General features: G+C 52.4%; 6 non-coding genes across 6 annotated transcripts; all 6 read left to right on the top strand.

Moving 5' to 3' along the window:
- Window positions 1-2,084: 2,084 nt before the first annotated feature.
- Window positions 2,085-2,166, top strand: trnas-aga (transfer RNA serine (anticodon AGA)). The gene has a single exon. It is a non-coding gene; the product is annotated as a tRNA-Ser (tRNA).
- A 256-nt stretch (window positions 2,167-2,422) lies between these two features.
- Window positions 2,423-2,495, top strand: trnav-aac (transfer RNA valine (anticodon AAC)). The gene has a single exon. It is a non-coding gene; the product is annotated as a tRNA-Val (tRNA).
- A 2,269-nt stretch (window positions 2,496-4,764) lies between these two features.
- trnas-aga (transfer RNA serine (anticodon AGA)) lies at window positions 4,765-4,846 on the top strand. Its single transcript has one exon. It is a non-coding gene; the product is annotated as a tRNA-Ser (tRNA).
- A 2,733-nt stretch (window positions 4,847-7,579) lies between these two features.
- trnas-aga (transfer RNA serine (anticodon AGA)) lies at window positions 7,580-7,661 on the top strand. The gene has a single exon. It is a non-coding gene; the product is annotated as a tRNA-Ser (tRNA).
- A 10,066-nt stretch (window positions 7,662-17,727) lies between these two features.
- On the top strand, window positions 17,728-17,809 carry trnas-aga (transfer RNA serine (anticodon AGA)). Its single transcript has one exon. It is a non-coding gene; the product is annotated as a tRNA-Ser (tRNA).
- Window positions 17,810-18,065: 256 nt separating this feature from the next.
- On the top strand, window positions 18,066-18,138 carry trnav-aac (transfer RNA valine (anticodon AAC)). The gene has a single exon. It is a non-coding gene; the product is annotated as a tRNA-Val (tRNA).
- The last annotated feature ends 1,614 nt before the right edge of the window (window positions 18,139-19,752 follow it).

Consider the following 19,752-nt stretch of genomic DNA (forward strand, 5'->3'; position numbering starts at 1 on the left):
GGAGCTTCCAACACCAGACCCCACTAGCTCCACCACCATACCCCAGCAGCATCACCAACAGACCCCAGGAGCTTCCACCACCAGACCCCAGGAGCTTCCACCACCAGACCTCAGGAGCTTCCACCACCAGACCCCAGGAGCTTCCACCAGACCCCAGCAGCATCACCACCAGACCCCAGGAGCTTCCACCACCAGACCCCAGGAGCTTCCACCACCAGACCCCAGGAGCTTCCACCACCAGACCTCAGGAGCTTCCACCACCAGACCCCAGGAGCTTCCACCAGACCCCAGCAGCATCACCACCAGACCCCACTAGCTCCACCACCAGACCCCAGCAGCATTACCACCAGAGCCCATCCACCACCAGACCCTACTAGCTCCACCACCAGACCCCAGCAGCATTACCACCAGACCCCATCCACCACAAGACCCCACTAGCTCCACCACCAGACCCCAGCAGCATCACCACCAGACCCCATCCACCACCAGACCCTACTAGCTCCACCACCAGACCCCAGGAGCTTCCAACACCAGACCCCACTAGCTCCACCACCGGACCCCAGCAGCATCAGCACCAGACCCCAGGAGCTTCCACCACCAGACCCCAGGAGCTTCCACCACCAGACCCCAGGAGCTTCCACCACCAGACCTCAGGAGCTTCCACCACCAGACCCCAGGAGCTTCCACCACCAGACCCCAGCAGCATCAGCACCAGACCCCAGCAGCATCACCACCAGAACCCAGGAGCTTCCACCACCACACCCCAGGAGCTTCCATCACCAGACCCCAGGAGCTTCCACCACCAGACCCCTCTAGCTGCACCACCAGACCCCAGCAGCATCACCACCACACCTCAGGAGCTTCCACCACCAAACCCTGACAACAACTGAACAACCTCAAAAACCCGGCTCACCTGGAGCCACCCAAAGACCCGGCTCACCGTCCGAACCCGGGGACCCGCTTTTAAGCCCCCCACCGACCGGCCACTGGAGTGAAAGAGCCAGCCCTTGGGCCTGGAGGACCAGGGCCCTGGTACCATAAACACCCAGACGCTCCTAGCACCATGGACAGCACTCTGTCAGATGCTCAAGCGCATATTGTTTTTTACTCATGTTCTGGTTTCAGGACCACAATAAAAACACAATAAAAGCTGAACAGGGTTCCATGGTGTAATGGTTAGCACTCTGGACTTTGACCCCAGGAGCTTCCACCACCAGACACCACTAGCTCCACCACCAGACGACAGCAGCATCACCACCACACCTCAGGAGCTTCCACCACCAGACACCACTAGCTCCACCACCAGACCCCAGCAGCATCACCACCAGACCCCAGCAGCATCACCACCAGACCCCAGCAGCATCACCACCAGACCCCAGGAGCTTCCACCACCAGACCCCAGGAATTTCCATCACCAGACCCAAGGAGCTTCCATCACCTGACCCCAGGAGCTTCCATCACCAGACCCCAGGAGCTTCCACCACCAGACCCCACTAGCTGCACCACCAGACCCCAGCAGCATCACCACCACACCTCAGGAGCTTCCACCACCAGACCCCAACAACAACTCAACAACCTCAACAACCCGGCTCACCTGGAGCCACCCAGAGACCCGGCTCACCGTCCGAACCAGGGGACCCGCTTTTAAGTCCCCTACCCACCTCCCCCCCACTGTGTGGCGGAGTCACATCCTGGTTATACAGCAGAGTGGCGCAGCGGAAGCGTGTGGGCCCATAACCCAGAGGTCGATGGATCGAAACCATCCTCTGCTACTTAAGAGATCCTCTCATACATGAGATGTGAGAGATTAACTGAAATCTATCCAGAGCTTTTTGGAAACAAGAAAGTGGATGTATGATCTATGAACTATGAACATACTGGCTGTTGATGCTGACTGTTGATGAAAATGCTGTTGATGAAAATGCATTTAATCAAAATGAGGATGAAAATATGTCTCAACCTAATAAAGTAAAACCAACCATTTTAAAATAAAGTAAAACCAACCATTTTAAAATAAAGACTCTAAATTGTCTATTTCTGAAGATTCACACACACACACACACACACATACACACAGCTGACAGGTTGTTGTGGCCGAGTGGTTAAGGCGATGGACTAGAAATCCATTGGGGATTCCCCGCGCAGGTTCGAATCCTGCCAACAACGAGTAATGTTTGAATGTGCAAGACGACTGCCTAATTTGCAGTTATTAATCATATCCAGTACTGTTTTTCAAAAGTAATCAGTTGGCTTCCCTTGTGGTACATTTTGTATTTTCTACCCAGCATGGTAATACCGATGGATGATTTTTAATTTTACCGCACCAGGACAACTTATATGAAATCACACATTTATTTCTAACATGAATGATTTGAAGATAGGATTTTTTTTTCGTTACGCCCGCCATTTTCAAAGCATGCAAGTTTTCGTAGTGTAGTGGTTATCACGTTCGCCTAACACGCGAAAGGTCCCCTGTTCGAAACTGGGCGGAAACATGTATTACTGTAATAATATTATTTGGACTTGGAAAACCCCTCTAATCCTCTTCTTGGTGCTCGGCACAGGAAGGTCGACCATCTCTTTCTCGCATTGGGTCTTATGCAGAAATGAATTTCGTTGCAGTTCCACAACTGATTAAAAGCCAGTCATTCCCCATTTACCTAATCTTTCAAATGTCCAACTTTACAGGAAAAAAAGAAACATATTACAGAGATTTTTTACAGGATCTTTTCGTCATGCCCGCCTTTTTCAAAACATGTAAGTCACTAGCTCCACCACCAAACCCCAGCAGCATTAACACCAGACCCCACTAGCTCCACCACCAGACCCCAGGAGCTTCCAACACCAGACCCCACTAGCTCCACCACCATACCCCAGCAGCATCACCACCAGACCCCAGGAGCTTCCACCACCAGACCCCAGGAGCTTCCACCACCAGACCTCAGGAGCTTCCACCACCAGACCCCAGGAGCTTCCACCAGACCCCAGCAGCATCACCACCAGACCCCACTAGCTCCACCACCAGACCCCAGCAGCATTACCACCAGACCCCATCCACCACCAGACCCTACTAGCTCCACCACCAGACCCCAGCAGCATTACCACCAGACCCCATCCACCACAAGACCCCACTAGCTCCACCACCAGACCCCAGCAGCATCACCACCAGACCCCATCCACCACCAGACCCTACTAGCTCCACCACCAGACCCCAGGAGCTTCCAACACCAGACCCCACTAGCTCCACCACCAGACCCCAGCAGCATCAGCACCAGACCCCAGGAGCTTCCACCACCAGACCCCAGGAGCTTCCACCACCAGACCCCAGGAGCTTCCACCACCAGACCCCAGGAGCTTCCACCACCAGACCTCAGGAGCTTCCACCACCAGACCCCAGGAGCTTCCACCACCAGACCCCAGCAGCATCAGCACCAGACCCCAGCAGCATCACCACCAGAACCCAGGAGCTTCCACCACCACACCCCAGGAGCTTCCATCACCAGACCCCAGGAGCTTCCACCTCCAGACCCCTCTAGCTGCACCACCAGACCCCAGCAGCATCCCCACCACACCTCAGGAGCTTCCACCACCAAACCCTAACAACAACTCAACAACCTCAAAAACCCGGCTCACCTGGAGCCACCCAAAGACCCGGCTCACCGTCCGAACCCGGGGACCCGCTTTTAAGCCCCCCACCAACCGGCCACTGGAGTGAAAGAGCCAGCCCTTGGGCCTGGAGGACCAGGGCCCTGGTACCATAAACACCCAGACGCTCCTAGCACCATGGACAGCACTCTGTCAGATGCTCAAGCGCATATTGTTTTTTACTCATGTTCTGGTTTCAGGACCACAATAAAAACACAATAAAAGCTGAACAGGGTTCCATGGTGTAATGGTTAGCACTCTGGACTTTGACCCCAGGAGCTTCCACCACCAGACACCACTAGCTCCACCACCAGACGACAGCAGCATCACCACCACACCTCAGGAGCTTCCACCACCAGACCCCAGGAATTTCCATCACCAGACCCAAGGAGCTTCCATCACCTGACCCCAGGAGCTTCCATCACCAGACCCCAGGAGCTTCCACCACCAGACCCCAGGAATTTCCATCACCAGACCCAAGGAGCTTCCATCACCTGACCCCAGGAGCTTCCATCACCAGACCCCAGGAGCTTCCACCACCAGACCCCACTAGCTGCACCACCAGACCCCAGCAGCATCACCACCACACCTCAGGAGCTTCCACCACCAGACCCCAACAACAACTCAACAACCTCAACAACCCGGCTCACCTGGAGCCACCCAGAGACCCGGCTCACCGTCCGAACCAGGGGACCCGCTTTTAAGTCCCCTACCCCCCTCCCCCCCACTGTGTGGCGGAGTCACATCCTGGTTATACAGCAGAGTGGCGCAGCGGAAGCGTGCTGGGCCCATAACCCAGAGGTCGATGGATCGAAACCATCCTCTGCTACTTAAGAGATCCTCTCATACATGAGATGTGAGAGATTAACTGAAATCTATCCAGAGCTTTTTGGAAACAAGAAAGTGGATGTATGATCTATGAACATACTGCACTGACTGTTGATGAAAATGCATTTAATCAAAATGAGGATGAAAATATGTCTCAACCTAATAAAGTAAAACCAACCATTTTAAAATAAAGTAAAACCAACCATTTTAAAATAAAGACTCTAAATTGTCTATTTCTGAAGATTCACACACACACACACACACACACACACACATACACACAGCTGACAGGTTGTTGTGGCCGAGTGGTTAAGGCGATGGACTAGAAATCCATTGGGGATTCCCCGCGCAGGTTCGAATCCTGCCAACAACGAGTAATGTTTGAATGTGCAAGACGACAGCCTAATTTGCAGTTATTAATCCTATCCAGTACTGTCTTTCAAAAGTAATCAGTTGGCTTCCCTTGTGGTACATTTTGTATTTTCTACCCAGCATGGTAATACCGATGGATGATTTTTAATTTTACCGCACCAGGACAACTTATATGAAATCACACATTTATTTCTAACATGAATGATTTGAAGATAGGATTTTTTTTTCGTTACGCCCGCCATTTTCAAAGCATGCAAGTTTCTGTAGTGTAGTGGTTATCAAGTTTGCCTAACACGCGAAAGGTCCCCTGTTCGAAACTGGGGGCAAACATGTATTACTGCAATAATATTATTTGGACTTGTAAAACCCCTCTAATCCTCTTCTTGGTGCTCGGCACAGGAAGGTCGACCATCTCTTTCTCGCATTGGGTCTTATGCAGAAATGAATTTCGTTGCAGTTCCACAACTGATTAAAAGCCAGTCATTCCCCATTTACCTAATCTTTCAAATGTCCAACTTTACAGGAAAAAAAGAAACATATTACAGAGATTTTTTACAGGATCTTTTCGTCATGCCCGCCTTTTTCAAAACATGTAAGTCACTAGCTCCACCACCAAACCCCAGCAGCATTAACACCAGACCCCACTAGCTCCACCACCAGACCCCAGGAGCTTCCAACACCAGACCCCACTAGCTCCACCACCATACCCCAGCAGCATCACCACCAGACCCCAGGAGCTTCCACCACCAGACCCCAGGAGCTTCCACCACCAGACCTCAGGAGCTTCCACCACCAGACCCCAGGAGCTTCCACCAGACCCCAGCAGCATCACCACCAGACCCCAGGAGCTTCCACCACCAGACCCCAGGAGCTTCCACCACCAGACCCCAGGAGCTTCCACCACCAGACCTCAGGAGCTTCCACCACCAGACCCCAGGAGCTTCCACCAGACCCCAGCAGCATCACCACCAGACCCCACTAGCTCCACCACCAGACCCCAGCAGCATTACCACCAGACCCCATCCACCACCAGACCCTACTAGCTCCACCACCAGACCCCAGCAGCATTACCACCAGACCCCATCCACCACAAGACCCCACTAGCTCCACCACCAGACCCCAGCAGCATCACCACCAGACCCCATCCACCACCAGACCCTACTAGCTCCACCACCAGACCCCAGGAGCTTCCAACACCAGACCCCACTAGCTCCACCACCAGACCCCAGCAGCATCAGCACCAGACCCCAGGAGCTTCCACCACCAGACCCCAGGAGCTTCCACCACCAGACCCCAGGAGCTTCCACCACCAGACCCCAGGAGCTTCCACCACCAGACCTCAGGAGCTTCCACCACCAGACCCCAGGAGCTTCCACCACCAGACCCCAGCAGCATCAGCACCAGACCACAGCAGCATCACCACCAGAACCCAGGAGCTTCCACCACCACACCCCAGGAGCTTCCATCACCAGACCCCAGGAGCTTCCACCTCCAGACCCCTCTAGCTGCACCACCAGACCCCAGCAGCATCCCCACCACACCTCAGGAGCTTCCACCACCAAACCCTAACAACAACTCAACAACCTCAAAAACCCGGCTCACCTGGAGCCACCCAAAGACCCGGCTCACCGTCCGAACCCGGGGACCCGCTTTTAAGCCCCCCACCGACGGGCCACTGGAGTGAAAGAGCCAGCCCTTGGGCCTGGAGGACCAGGGCCCTGGTACCATAAACACCCAGACGCTCCTAGCACCATGGACAGCACTCTGTCAGATGCTCAAGCGCATATTGTTTTTTACTCATGTTCTGGTTTCAGGACCACAATGAAAAACACAATAAAAGCTTAACAGGGTTCCATGGTGTAATGGTTAGCACTCTGGACTTTGACCCCAGGAGCTTCCACCACCAGACACCACTAGCTCCACCACCAGACGACAGCAGCATCACCACCACACCTCAGGAGCTTCCACCACCAGACCCCAGGAATTTCCATCACCAGACCCAAGGAGCTTCCATCACCTGACCCCAGGAGCTTCCATCACCAGACCCCAGGAGCTTCCACCACCAGACCCCAGGAATTTCCATCACCAGACCCAAGGAGCTTCCATCACCTGACCCCAGGAGCTTCCATCACCAGACCCCAGGAGCTTCCACCACCAGACCCCACTAGCTGCACCACCAGACCCCAGCAGCATCACCACCACACCTCAGGAGCTTCCACCACCAGACCCCAACAACAACTCAACAACCTCAACAACCCGGCTCACCTGGAGCCACCCAGAGACCCGGCTCACCGTCCGAACCAGGGGACCCGCTTTTAAGTCCCCTACCCCCCTCCCCCCCACTGTGTGGCGGAGTCATATCCTGGTTATACAGCAGAGTGGCGCAGCGGAAGCGTGCTGGGCCCATAACCCAGAGGTCGATGGATCGAAACCATCCTCTGCTACTTAAGAGATCCTCTCATACATGAGATGTGAGAGATTAACTGAAATCTATCCAGAGCTTTTTGGAAACAAGAAAGTGGATGTATGATCTATGAACATACTGCACTGACTGTTGATGAAAATGCATTTAATCAAAATGAGGATGAAAATATGTCTCAACCTAATAAAGTAAAACCAACCATTTTAAAATAAAGTAAAACCAACCATTTTAAAATAAAGACTCTAAATTGTCTATTTCTGAAGATTCACACACACACACACACACACACACACACATACACACAGCTGACAGGTTGTTGTGGCCGAGTGGTTAAGGCGATGGACTAGAAATCCATTGGGGATTCCCCGCGCAGGTTCGAATCCTGCCAACAACGAGTAATGTTTGAATGTGCAAGACGACAGCCTAATTTGCAGTTATTAATCCTATCCAGTACTGTCTTTCAAAAGTAATCAGTTGGCTTCCCTTGTGGTACATTTTGTATTTTCTACCCAGCATGGTAATACCGATGGATGATTTTTAATTTTACCGCACCAGGACAACTTATATGAAATCACACATTTATTTCTAACATGAATGATTTGAAGATAGGATTTTTTTTTCGTTACGCCCGCCATTTTCAAAGCATGCAAGTTTCTGTAGTGTAGTGGTTATCAAGTTTGCCTAACACGCGAAAGGTCCCCTGTTCGAAACTGGGGGCAAACATGTATTACTGCAATAATATTATTTGGACTTGTAAAACCCCTCTAATCCTCTTCTTGGTGCTCGGCACAGGAAGGTCGACCATCTCTTTCTCGCATTGGGTCTTATGCAGAAATGAATTTCGTTGCAGTTCCACAACTGATTAAAAGCCAGTCATTCCCCATTTACCTAATCTTTCAAATGTCCAACTTTACAGGAAAAAAAGAAACATATTACAGAGATTTTTTACAGGATCTTTTCGTCATGCCCGCCTTTTTCAAAACATGTAAGTCACTAGCTCCACCACCAAACCCCAGCAGCATTAACACCAGACCCCACTAGCTCCACCACCAGACCCCAGGAGCTTCCAACACCAGACCCCACTAGCTCCACCACCATACCCCAGCAGCATCACCACCAGACCCCAGGAGCTTCCACCACCAGACCCCAGGAGCTTCCACCACCAGACCTCAGGAGCTTCCACCACCAGACCCCAGGAGCTTCCACCAGACCCCAGCAGCATCACCACCAGACCCCAGGAGCTTCCACCACCAGACCCCAGGAGCTTCCACCACCAGACCCCAGGAGCTTCCACCACCAGACCTCAGGAGCTTCCACCACCAGACCCCAGGAGCTTCCACCAGACCCCAGCAGCATCACCACCAGACCCCACTAGCTCCACCACCAGACCCCAGCAGCATTACCACCAGACCCCATCCACCACCAGACCCTACTAGCTCCACCACCAGACCCCAGCAGCATTACCACCAGACCCCATCCACCACAAGACCCCACTAGCTCCACCACCAGACCCCAGCAGCATCACCACCAGACCCCATCCACCACCAGACCCTACTAGCTCCACCACCAGACCCCAGGAGCTTCCAACACCAGACCCCACTAGCTCCACCACCAGACCCCAGCAGCATCAGCACCAGACCCCAGGAGCTTCCACCACCAGACCCCAGGAGCTTCCACCACCAGACCCCAGGAGCTTCCACCACCAGACCCCAGGAGCTTCCACCACCAGACCTCAGGAGCTTCCACCACCAGACCCCAGGAGCTTCCACCACCAGACCCCAGCAGCATCAGCACCAGACCCCAGCAGCATCACCACCAGAACCCAGGAGCTTCCACCACCACACCCCAGGAGCTTCCATCACCAGACCCCAGGAGCTTCCACCACCAGACCCCTCTAGCTGCACCACCAGACCCCAGCAGCATCCCCACCACACCTCAGGAGCTTCCACCACCAAACCCTAACAACAACTCAACAACCTCAAAAACCCGGCTCACCTGGAGCCACCCAAAGACCCGGCTCACCGTCCGAACCCGGGGACCCGCTTTTAAGCCCCCCACCGACCGGCCACTGGAGTGAAAGAGCCAGCCCTTGGGCCTGGAGGACCAGGGCCCTGGTACCATAAACACCCAGACGCTCCTAGCACCATGGACAGCACTCTGTCAGATGCTCAAGCGCATGTTGTTTTTTACTCATGTTCTGGTTTCAGGACCACAATAAAAACACAATAAAAGCTGAACAGGGTTCCATGGTGTAATGGTTAGCACTCTGGACTTTAACCCCAGGAGCTTCCACCACCAGACACCACTAGCTCCACCACCAGACAACAGCAGCATCACCACCACACCTCAGGAGCTTCCACCACCAGACCCCAGGAATTTCCATCACCAGACCCAAGGAGCTTCCACCACCAGACCCCAGCAGCATCAGCACCAGACCCCAGCAGCATCACCACCAGACCCCACTAGCTCCACCACCAGACCCCAGCAGCATTACCACCAGACCCCATCCACCACCAGACCCTACTAGCTCCACCACCAGACCCCAGCAGCATTACCACCAGACCCCATCCACCACAAGACCCCACTAGCTCCACCACCAGACCCCAGCAGCATCACCACCAGACCCCATCCACCACCAGACCCTACTAGCTCCACCACCAGACCCCAGGAGCTTCCAACACCAGACCCCACTAGCTCCACCACCGGACCCCAGCAGCATCAGCACCAGACCCCAGGAGCTTCCACCACCAGACCCCAGGAGCTTCCACCACCAGACCCCAGGAGCTTCCACCACCAGACCCCAGGAGCTTCCACCACCAGACCTCAGGAGCTTCCACCACCAGACCCCAGGAGCTTCCACCACCAGACCCCAGCAGCATCAGCACCAGACCCCAGCAGCATCACCACCAGAACCCAGGAGCTTCCACCACCACACCCCAGGAGCTTCCATCACCAGACCCCAGGAGCTTCCACCACCACACCTCAGGAGCTTCCACCACCAAACCCTAACAACAACTCAACAACCTCAAAAACCCGGCTCACCTGGAGCCACCCAAAGACCCGGCTCACCGTCCGAACCCGGGGACCCGCTTTTAAGCCCCCCACCAACCGGCCACTGGAGTGAAAGAGCCAGCCCTTGGGCCTGGAGGACCAGGGCCCTGGTACCATAAACACCAAGACGCTCCTAGCACCATGGACAGCACTCTGTCAGATGCTCAAGCGCATATTGTTTTTTACTCATGTTCTGGTTTCAGGACCACAATAAAAACACAATAAAAGCTGAACAGGGTTCCATGGTGTAATGGTTAGCACTCTGGACTTTGACCCCAGGAGCTTCCACCACCAGACACCACTAGCTCCACCACCAGACGACAGCAGCATCACCACCACACCTCAGGAGCTTCCACCACCAGACACCACTAGCTCCACCACCAGACCCCAGCAGCATCACCACCAGACCCCAGCAGCATCACCACCAGACCCCAGGAGCTTCCACCACCAGACCCCAGGAATTTCCATCACCAGACCCAAGGAGCTTCCATCACCTGACCCCAGGAGCTTCCATCACCAGACCCCAGGAGCTTCCACCACCAGACCCCACTAGCTGCACCACCAGACCCCAGCAGCATCACCACCAGAACCCAGGAGCTTCCACCACCACACCCCAGGAGCTTCCATCACCAGACCCCAGGAGCTTCCACCACCAGACCCCTCTAGCTGCACCACCAGACCCCAGCAGCATCACCACCACACCTCAGGAGCTTCCACCACCAAACCCTAACAACAACTCAACAACCTCAAAAACCCGGCTCACCTGGAGCCACCCAAAGACCCGGCTCACCGTCCGAACCCGGGGACCCGCTTTTAAGCCCCCCACCGACCGGCCACTGGAGTGAAAGAGCCAGCCCTTGGGCCTGGAGGACCAGGGCCCTGGTACCATAAACACCCAGACGCTCCTAGCACCATGGACAGCACTCTGTCAGATGCTCAAGCGCATATTGTTTTTTACTCATGTTCTGGTTTCAGGACCACAATAAAAACACAATAAAAGCTGAACAGGGTTCCATGGTGTAATGGTTAGCACTCTGGACTTTGACCCCAGGAGCTTCCACCACCAGACACCACTAGCTCCACCACCAGACGACAGCAGCATCACCACCACACCTCAGGAGCTTCCACCACCAGACACCACTAGCTCCACCACCAGACCCCAGCAGCATCACCACCAGACCCCAGCAGCATCACCACCAGACCCCAGGAGCTTCCACCACCAGACCCCAGGAATTTCCATCACCAGACCCAAGGAGCTTCCATCACCTGACCCCAGGAGCTTCCATCACCAGACCCCAGGAGCTTCCACCACCAGACCCCACTAGCTGCACCACCAGACCCCAGCAGCATCACCACCCCACCTCAGGAGCTTCCACCACCAGACCCCAAAAACAACTCAACAACCTCAACAACCCGGCTCACCTGGAGCCACCCAGAGACCCGGCTCACCGTCCGAACCAGGGGACCCGCTTTTAAGTCCCCTACCCCCCTCCCCCCCACTGTGTGGCGGAGTCACATCCTGGTTATACAGCAGAGTGGCGCAGCGGAAGCGTGCTGGGCCCATAACCCAGAGGTCGATGGATCGAAACCATCCTCTGCTACTTAAGAGATCCTCTCATACATGAGATGTGAGAGATTAACTGAAATCTATCCAGAGCTTTTTGGAAACAAGAAAGTGGATGTATGATCTATGAACATACTGCACTGACTGTTGATGAAAATGCATTTAATCAAAATGAGGATGAAAATATGTCTCAACCTAATAAAGTAAAACCAACCATTTTAAAATAAAGTAAAACCAACCATTTTAAAATAAAGACTCTAAATTGTCTATTTCTGAAGATTCACACACACACACACACACACACACACACATACACACAGCTGACAGGTTGTTTTTTGGCCGTACCTTGCAGTTTCTGGACTGCCTCCGAGGTCCTAACACATCCTAACAGGTCCGAACAAGATCAAAGAGTTTCCACTGAGTTCCGAACAGATCCGAACGAGGTCCGAACAGATCCGAACGAGCTCCGAACCAATCCGAACGACGTGCCTGGTCACGTGATGTAGGAGGGGGCGTGGCTATCGCTTTAGAATGTCGGCCATGTTTTTCCCCGCATCACCAGACAACACCAAAAACGGAAAAAGGTTTGAAAACTTGATTAATGCTCATAAAGGCACCGGCAGGTAGAAGCCGAATTTCAACGCGTGTGATAAAACGATGAACAAATTATTTTTCTGTACCGCAGGCCCGTTATTTAACTTGTATTTTCAACTTTCTCGTTAAATAGCCGATTTGCTAATGGAGGTTCTGCCTGTGTGTGACGGTGGGTTATGATGCTTATGTCACTGAATCAGAACAACAATAGTAACGTATTCCTTTATTTACTGAATAAACTATGCCGATTTCTCGGGAAAAGCCTTAAGATGTGAAAAAATATTGCCAAATTTCATTGCCCATCAGTGGAATATTAATTTATCTGCTATCTGTGGCGTTTTCTCTCCTCCGGTAATGGAGCCTGGTTATACAGTTAGAGCAGAGCAGACAGATGTGTACTGATGTGTAGAACTGTCCAGATGTATTAAGCATGCTTAATTGGGCCAAGTTTAATTTTTCGTCAGTGGAATAGTATTTTTACATCTGTCTGTGTGATAATATATATAGCACCTTTCAAACCATACAGTTACAAAGTGCTTCACAACAATAATAAAACAGTAATGCAAAACATAACATAACATAACATAACACATCCATACATAGTTGCATCGGCTCTGTCTGTACAGGCTATAGCTTGATATTATCCTGTTTTATATATGTATACATATATATATATATATATATATATATATATATATATATATATATATATATATATATATATATATATATATATATATATATATATATATAAGTATGTATGTATGTATGTATGTATGTATGTATGTATATATATATTCCACAGAACAAACATTCCACAGAACAAATGAAGCATATGGATGTTTCTTTCACTGTTTAGGTACACCCAGAAGGCAAAGAAAAAGGGCCGTGCGTCAGGAGGACCATGGAGAACACCCAGGAAGTCCAGTGGTTCTGCTGCTGGACAGCAGGAAGTCCAGTGGTTCTGCTGCTGGACAGCAGGAAGTCCAGTGGTTCTGGTGCTGGACAGCAGGAAGTCCAGTGGTTCTGCTGGACAGCAGGAAGTCCAGTGGTTCTGCTGCTGGACAGCAGGAAGTCCAGTGGTTCTGCTGGACAGCAGGAAGTCCAGTGGTTCTGCTGCTGGACAGCAGGAAGTTCAGTGGTTCTGCTGGACAGCAGGAAGTCCAGTGGTTCTGCTGCTGGACAGCAGGAAGTCCAGTGGTTCTGCTGGACAGCAGGAAGTCCAGTGGTTCTGCTGGACAGCAGGAAGCAGAGAGGTCTCTCCCTGCAGTGAACGTTTCCGGCTGCTTCTGTGCAGCGTTCACACCAATTGATGTTCCTGTCTTTGAGTCTCTGTTTGTCTGTGTGTCTCTGTGTCGTTTAATAAATAGTTTAACAAAGTTTAATATAAAGTTTAATAAATATTTTGAGCGAAGAACAGCCTTCATGTTTTTATTTAATTTCCTCTTGAAAAACAGGATTCATCTATTGAATGTGATTGTCAAATCTACTGCCAGAATTACTTGCATAATCATTTTAAGTTTTATTCACAAAACCCAGCACTCTTTCTCACAGGTTTTGGTGCTGTTATCTGTTCAAAGCTGTGGTAGTTGGGATGTTGCCACAAGACACATGGAAATTAAAGTGATGATAAAACCTTGCAAAAGGGGCAGAAGTGTGTGTGTAAACAATGTTGAGAAGATAAGAATAGAGAAAAATATAATGTTCATTTTCCTCCTTTTTTCCCTCCTTTTCTTTTCCCTCTTTCCCCCCACCTCCCTCTTTTTTCTTTTCTTTCCCCCCCTCGGGCAGTCCCTTTAGCCCCATTTTTGGCCGAGTGGTTAAGGCGATGGACTAGAAATCCATTGGGGATTCCCCGCGCAGGTTCGAATCCTGCCAACAACGAGTAATGTTTGAATGTGCAAGACGACAGCCTAATTTGCAGTTATTAATCATATCCAGTACTGTCTTTCAAAAGTAATCAGTTGGCTTCCCTTGTGGTACATTTTGTATTTTCTACCCAGCATGGTAATACCGATGGATGATTTTTAATTTTACCGCACCAGGACAACTTATATGAAATCACACATTTATTTCTAACATGAATGATTTGAAGATAGGATTTTTTTTTCGTTACGCCCGCCATTTTCAAAGCATGCAAGTTTCTGTAGTGTAGTGGTTATCAAGTTTGCCTAACACGCGAAAGGTCCCCTGTTCGAAACTGGGGGCAAACATGTATTACTGCAATAATATTATTTGGACTTCTAAAACCCCTCTAATCCTCTTCTTGGTGCTCGGCACAGGAAGGTCGACCATCTCTTTCTCGCATTGGGTCTTATGCAGAAATGAATTTCGTTGCAGTTCCACAACTGATTAAAAGCCAGTCATTCCCCATTTACCTAATCTTTCAAATGTCCAACTTTACAGGAAAAAAAGAAACATATTACAGAGATTTTTTACAGGATCTTTTCGTCATGCCCGCCTTTTTCAAAACATGTAAGTCACTAGCTCCACCACCAAACCCCAGCAGCATTAACACCAGACCCCACTAGCTCCACCACCAGACCCCAGGAGCTTCCAACACCAGACCCCACTAGCTCCACCACCATACCCCAGCAGCATCACCACCAGACCCCAGGAGCTTCCACCACCAGACCCCAGGAGCTTCCACCACCAGACCTCAGGAGCTTCCACCACCAGACCCCAGGAGCTTCCACCAGACCCCAGCAGCATCACCACCAGACCCCAGGAGCTTCCACCACCAGACCCCAGGAGCTTCCACCACCAGACCCCAGGAGCTTCCACCACCAGACCTCAGGAGCTTCCACCACCAGACCCCAGGAGCTTCCACCAGACCCCAGCAGCATCACCACCAGACCCCACTAGCTCCACCACCAGACCCCAGCAGCATTACCACCAGACCCCATCCACCACCAGACCCTACTAGCTCCACCACCAGACCCCAGCAGCATTACCACCAGACCCCATCCACCACAAGACCCCACTAGCTCCACCACCAGACCCCAGCAGCATCACCACCAGACCCCATCCACCACCAGACCCTACTAGCTCCACCACCAGACCCCAGGAGCTTCCAACACCAGACCCCACTAGCTCCACCACCAGACCCCAGCAGCATCAGCACCAGACCCCAGGAGCTTCCACCACCAGACCCCAGGAGCTTCCACCACCAGACCCCAGGAGCTTCCACCACCAGACCCCAGGAGCTTCCACCACCAGACCTCAGGAGCTTCCACCACCAGACCCCAGGAGCTTCCACCACCAGACCCCAGCAGCATCAGCACCAGACCCCAGCAGCATCACCACCAGAACCCAGGAGCTTCCACCACCACACCCCAGGAGCTTCCATCACCAGACCCCAGGAGCTTCCACCACCAGACCCCTCTAGCTGCACCACCAGACCCCAGCAGCATCCCCACCACACCTCAGGAGCTTCCACCACCAGACCCCAGGAATTTCCATCACCAGACCCAAGGAGCTTCCACCACCAGACCCCAGCAGCATCAGCACCAGACCCCAGCAGCATCACCACCAGACCCCACTAGCTCCACCACCAGACCCCAGCAGCATTACCACCAGACCCCATCCACCACCAGACCCTACTAGCTCCACCACCAGACCCCAGCAGCATTACCACCAGACCCCATCCACCACAAGACCCCACTAGCTCCACCACCAGACCCCAGCAGCATCACCACCAGACCCCATCCACCACCAGACCCTACTAGCTCCACCACCAGACCCCAGGAGCTTCCAACACCAGACCCCACTAGCTCCACCACCGGACCCCAGCAGCATCAGCACCAGACCCCAGGAGCTTCCACCACCAGACCCCAGGAGCTTCCACCACCAGACCCCAGGAGCTTCCACCACCAGACCCCAGGAGCTTCCACCACCAGACCTCAGGAGCTTCCACCACCAGACCCCAGGAGCTTCCACCACCAGACCCCAGCAGCATCAGCACCAGACCCCAGCAGCATCACCACCAGAACCCAGGAGCTTCCACCACCACACCCCAGGAGCTTCCATCACCAGACCCCAGGAGCTTCCACCACCACACCTCAGGAGCTTCCACCACCAAACCCTAACAACAACTCAACAACCTCAAAAACCCGGCTCACCTGGAGCCACCCAAAGACCCGGCTCACCGTCCGAACCCGGGGACCCGCTTTTAAGCCCCCCACCAACCGGCCACTGGAGTGAAAGAGCCAGCCCTTGGGCCTGGAGGACCAGGGCCCTGGTACCATAAACACCAAGACGCTCCTAGCACCATGGACAGCACTCTGTCAGATGCTCAAGCGCATATTGTTTTTTACTCATGTTCTGGTTTCAGGACCACAATAAAAACACAATAAAAGCTGAACAGGGTTCCATGGTGTAATGGTTAGCACTCTGGACTTTGACCCCAGGAGCTTCCACCACCAGACACCACTAGCTCCACCACCAGACGACAGCAGCATCACCACCACACCTCAGGAGCTTCCACCACCAGACACCACTAGCTCCACCACCAGACCCCAGCAGCATCACCACCAGACCCCAGCAGCATCACCACCAGACCCCAGGAGCTTCCACCACCAGACCCCAGGAATTTCCATCACCAGACCCAAGGAGCTTCCATCACCTGACCCCAGGAGCTTCCATCACCAGACCCCAGGAGCTTCCACCACCAGACCCCACTAGCTGCACCAGCAGACCCCAGCAGCATCACCACCCCACCTCAGGAGCTTCCACCACCAGACCCCAAAAACAACTCAACAACCTCAACAACCCGGCTCACCTGGAGCCACCCAGAGACCCGGCTCACCGTCCGAACCAGGGGACCCGCTTTTAAGTCCCCTACCCCCCTCCCCCCCACTGTGTGGCGGAGTCACATCCTGGTTATACAGCAGAGTGGCGCAGCGGAAGCGTGCTGGGCCCATAACCCAGAGGTCGATGGATCGAAACCATCCTCTGCTACTTAAGAGATCCTCTCATACATGAGATGTGAGAGATTAACTGAAATCTATCCAGAGCTTTTTGGAAACAAGAAAGTGGATGTATGATCTATGAACATACTGCACTGACTGTTGATAAAAATGCATTTAATCAAAATGAGGATGAAAATATGTCTCAACCTAATAAAGTAAAACCAACCATTTTAAAATAAAGTAAAACCAACCATTTTAAAATAAAGACTCTAAATTGTCTATTTCTGAAGATTCACACACACACACACACACACACACACACACATACACACAGCTGACAGGTTGTTGTGGCCGAGTGGTTAAGGCGATGGACTAGAAATCCATTGGGGATACCCCGCGCAGGTTCGAATCCTGCCAACAACGAGTAATGTTTGAATGTGCAAGACGACTGCCTAATTTGCAGTTATTAATCATATCCAGTACTGTCTTTCAAAAGTAATCAGTTGGCTTGCCTTGTGGTACATTTTGTATTTTCTACCCAGCATGGTAATACCGATGGATGATTTTTAATTTTACCGCACCAGGACAACTTATATGAAATCACACATTTATTTCTAACATGAATGATTTGAAGATAGGATTTTTTTTTCGTTACGCCCGCCATTTTCAAAGCATGCATGTTTCCGTAGTGTAGTGGTTATCACGTTCGCCTAACACGCGAAAGGTCCCCTGTTCGAAACTGGGCGGAAACATGTATTACTGCAATAATATTATTTGGACTTGGAAAACCCCTCTAATCCTCTTCTTGGTGCTCGGCACAGGAAGGTCGACCATCTCTTTCTCGCATTGGGTCTTATGCAGAAATGAATTTCGTTGCAGTTCCACAACTGATTAAAAGCCAGTCATTCCTCATTTACCTAATCTTTCAAATGTCCAACTTTACAGGAAAAAAAGAAACATATTACAGAGATTTTTTACAGGATCTTTTCGTCATGCCCGCCTTTTTCAAAACATGTAAGTCACTAGCTCCACCACCAAACCCCAGCAGCATTAACACCAGACCCCACTAGCTCCACCACCAGACCCCAGGAGCTTCCAACACCAGACCCCACTAGCTCCACCACCATACCCCAGCAGCATCACCACCAGACCCCAGGAGCTTCCACCACCAGACCCCAGGAGCTTCCACCACCAGACCTCAGGAGCTTCCACCACCAGACCCCAGGAGCTTCCACCAGACCCCAGCAGCATCACCACCAGACCCCACTAGCTCCACCACCAGACCCCAGCAGCATTACCACCAGACCCCATCCACCACCAGACCCTACTAGCTCCACCACCAGACCCCAGCAGCATTACCACCAGACCCCATCCACCACAAGACCCCACTAGCTCCACCACCAGACCCCAGCAGCATCACCACCAGACCCCATCCACCACCAGACCCTACTAGCTCCACCACCAGACCCCAGGAGCTTCCAACACCAGACCCCACTAGCTCCACCACCGGACCCCAGCAGCATCAGCACCAGACCCCAGGAGCTTCCACCACCAGACCCCAGGAGCTTCCACCACCAGACCCCAGGAGCTTCCACCACCAGACCTCAGGAGCTTCCACCACCAGACCCCAGGAGCTTCCACCACCAGACCCCAGCAGCATCAGCACCAGACCCCAGCAGCATCACCACCAGAACCCAGGAGCTTCCACCACCACACCCCAGGAGCTTCCATCACCAGACCCCAGGAGCTTCCACCACCAGACCCCTCTAGCTGCACCACCAGACCCCAGCAGCATCACCACCACACCTCAGGAGCTTCCACCACCAGACCCCAACAACAACTCAACAACCTCAACAACCCGGCTCACCTGGAGCCACCCAGAGACCCGGCTCACCGTCCGAACCAGGGGACCCGCTTTTAAGTCCCCTACCCACCTCCCCCCCACTGTGTGGCGGAGTCACATCCTGGTTATACAGCAGAGTGGCGCAGCGGAAGCGTGCTGGGCCCATAACCCAGAGGTCGATGGATCGAAACCATCCTCTGCTACTTAAGAGATCCTCTCATACATGAGATGTGAGAGATTAACTGAAATCTATCCAGAGCTTTTTGGAAACAAGAAAGTGGATGTATGATCTATGAACTATGAACATACTGGCTGTTGATGCTGACTGTTGATGAAAATGCATTTAATCAAAATGAGGATGAAAATATGTCTCAACCTAATAAAGTAAAACCAACCATTTTAAAATAAAGTAAAACCAACCATTTTAAAATAAAGACTCAAAATTGTCTATTTCTGAAGATTCACACACACACACACACACATACACACAGCTGACAGGTTGTTGTGGCGGAGTGGTTAAGGC

This window comes from Cololabis saira, unplaced genomic scaffold (genome assembly GCF_033807715.1).
Source record: "Cololabis saira isolate AMF1-May2022 unplaced genomic scaffold, fColSai1.1 scf051, whole genome shotgun sequence".
NCBI lineage: Eukaryota > Metazoa > Chordata > Actinopteri > Beloniformes > Belonidae > Cololabis > Cololabis saira.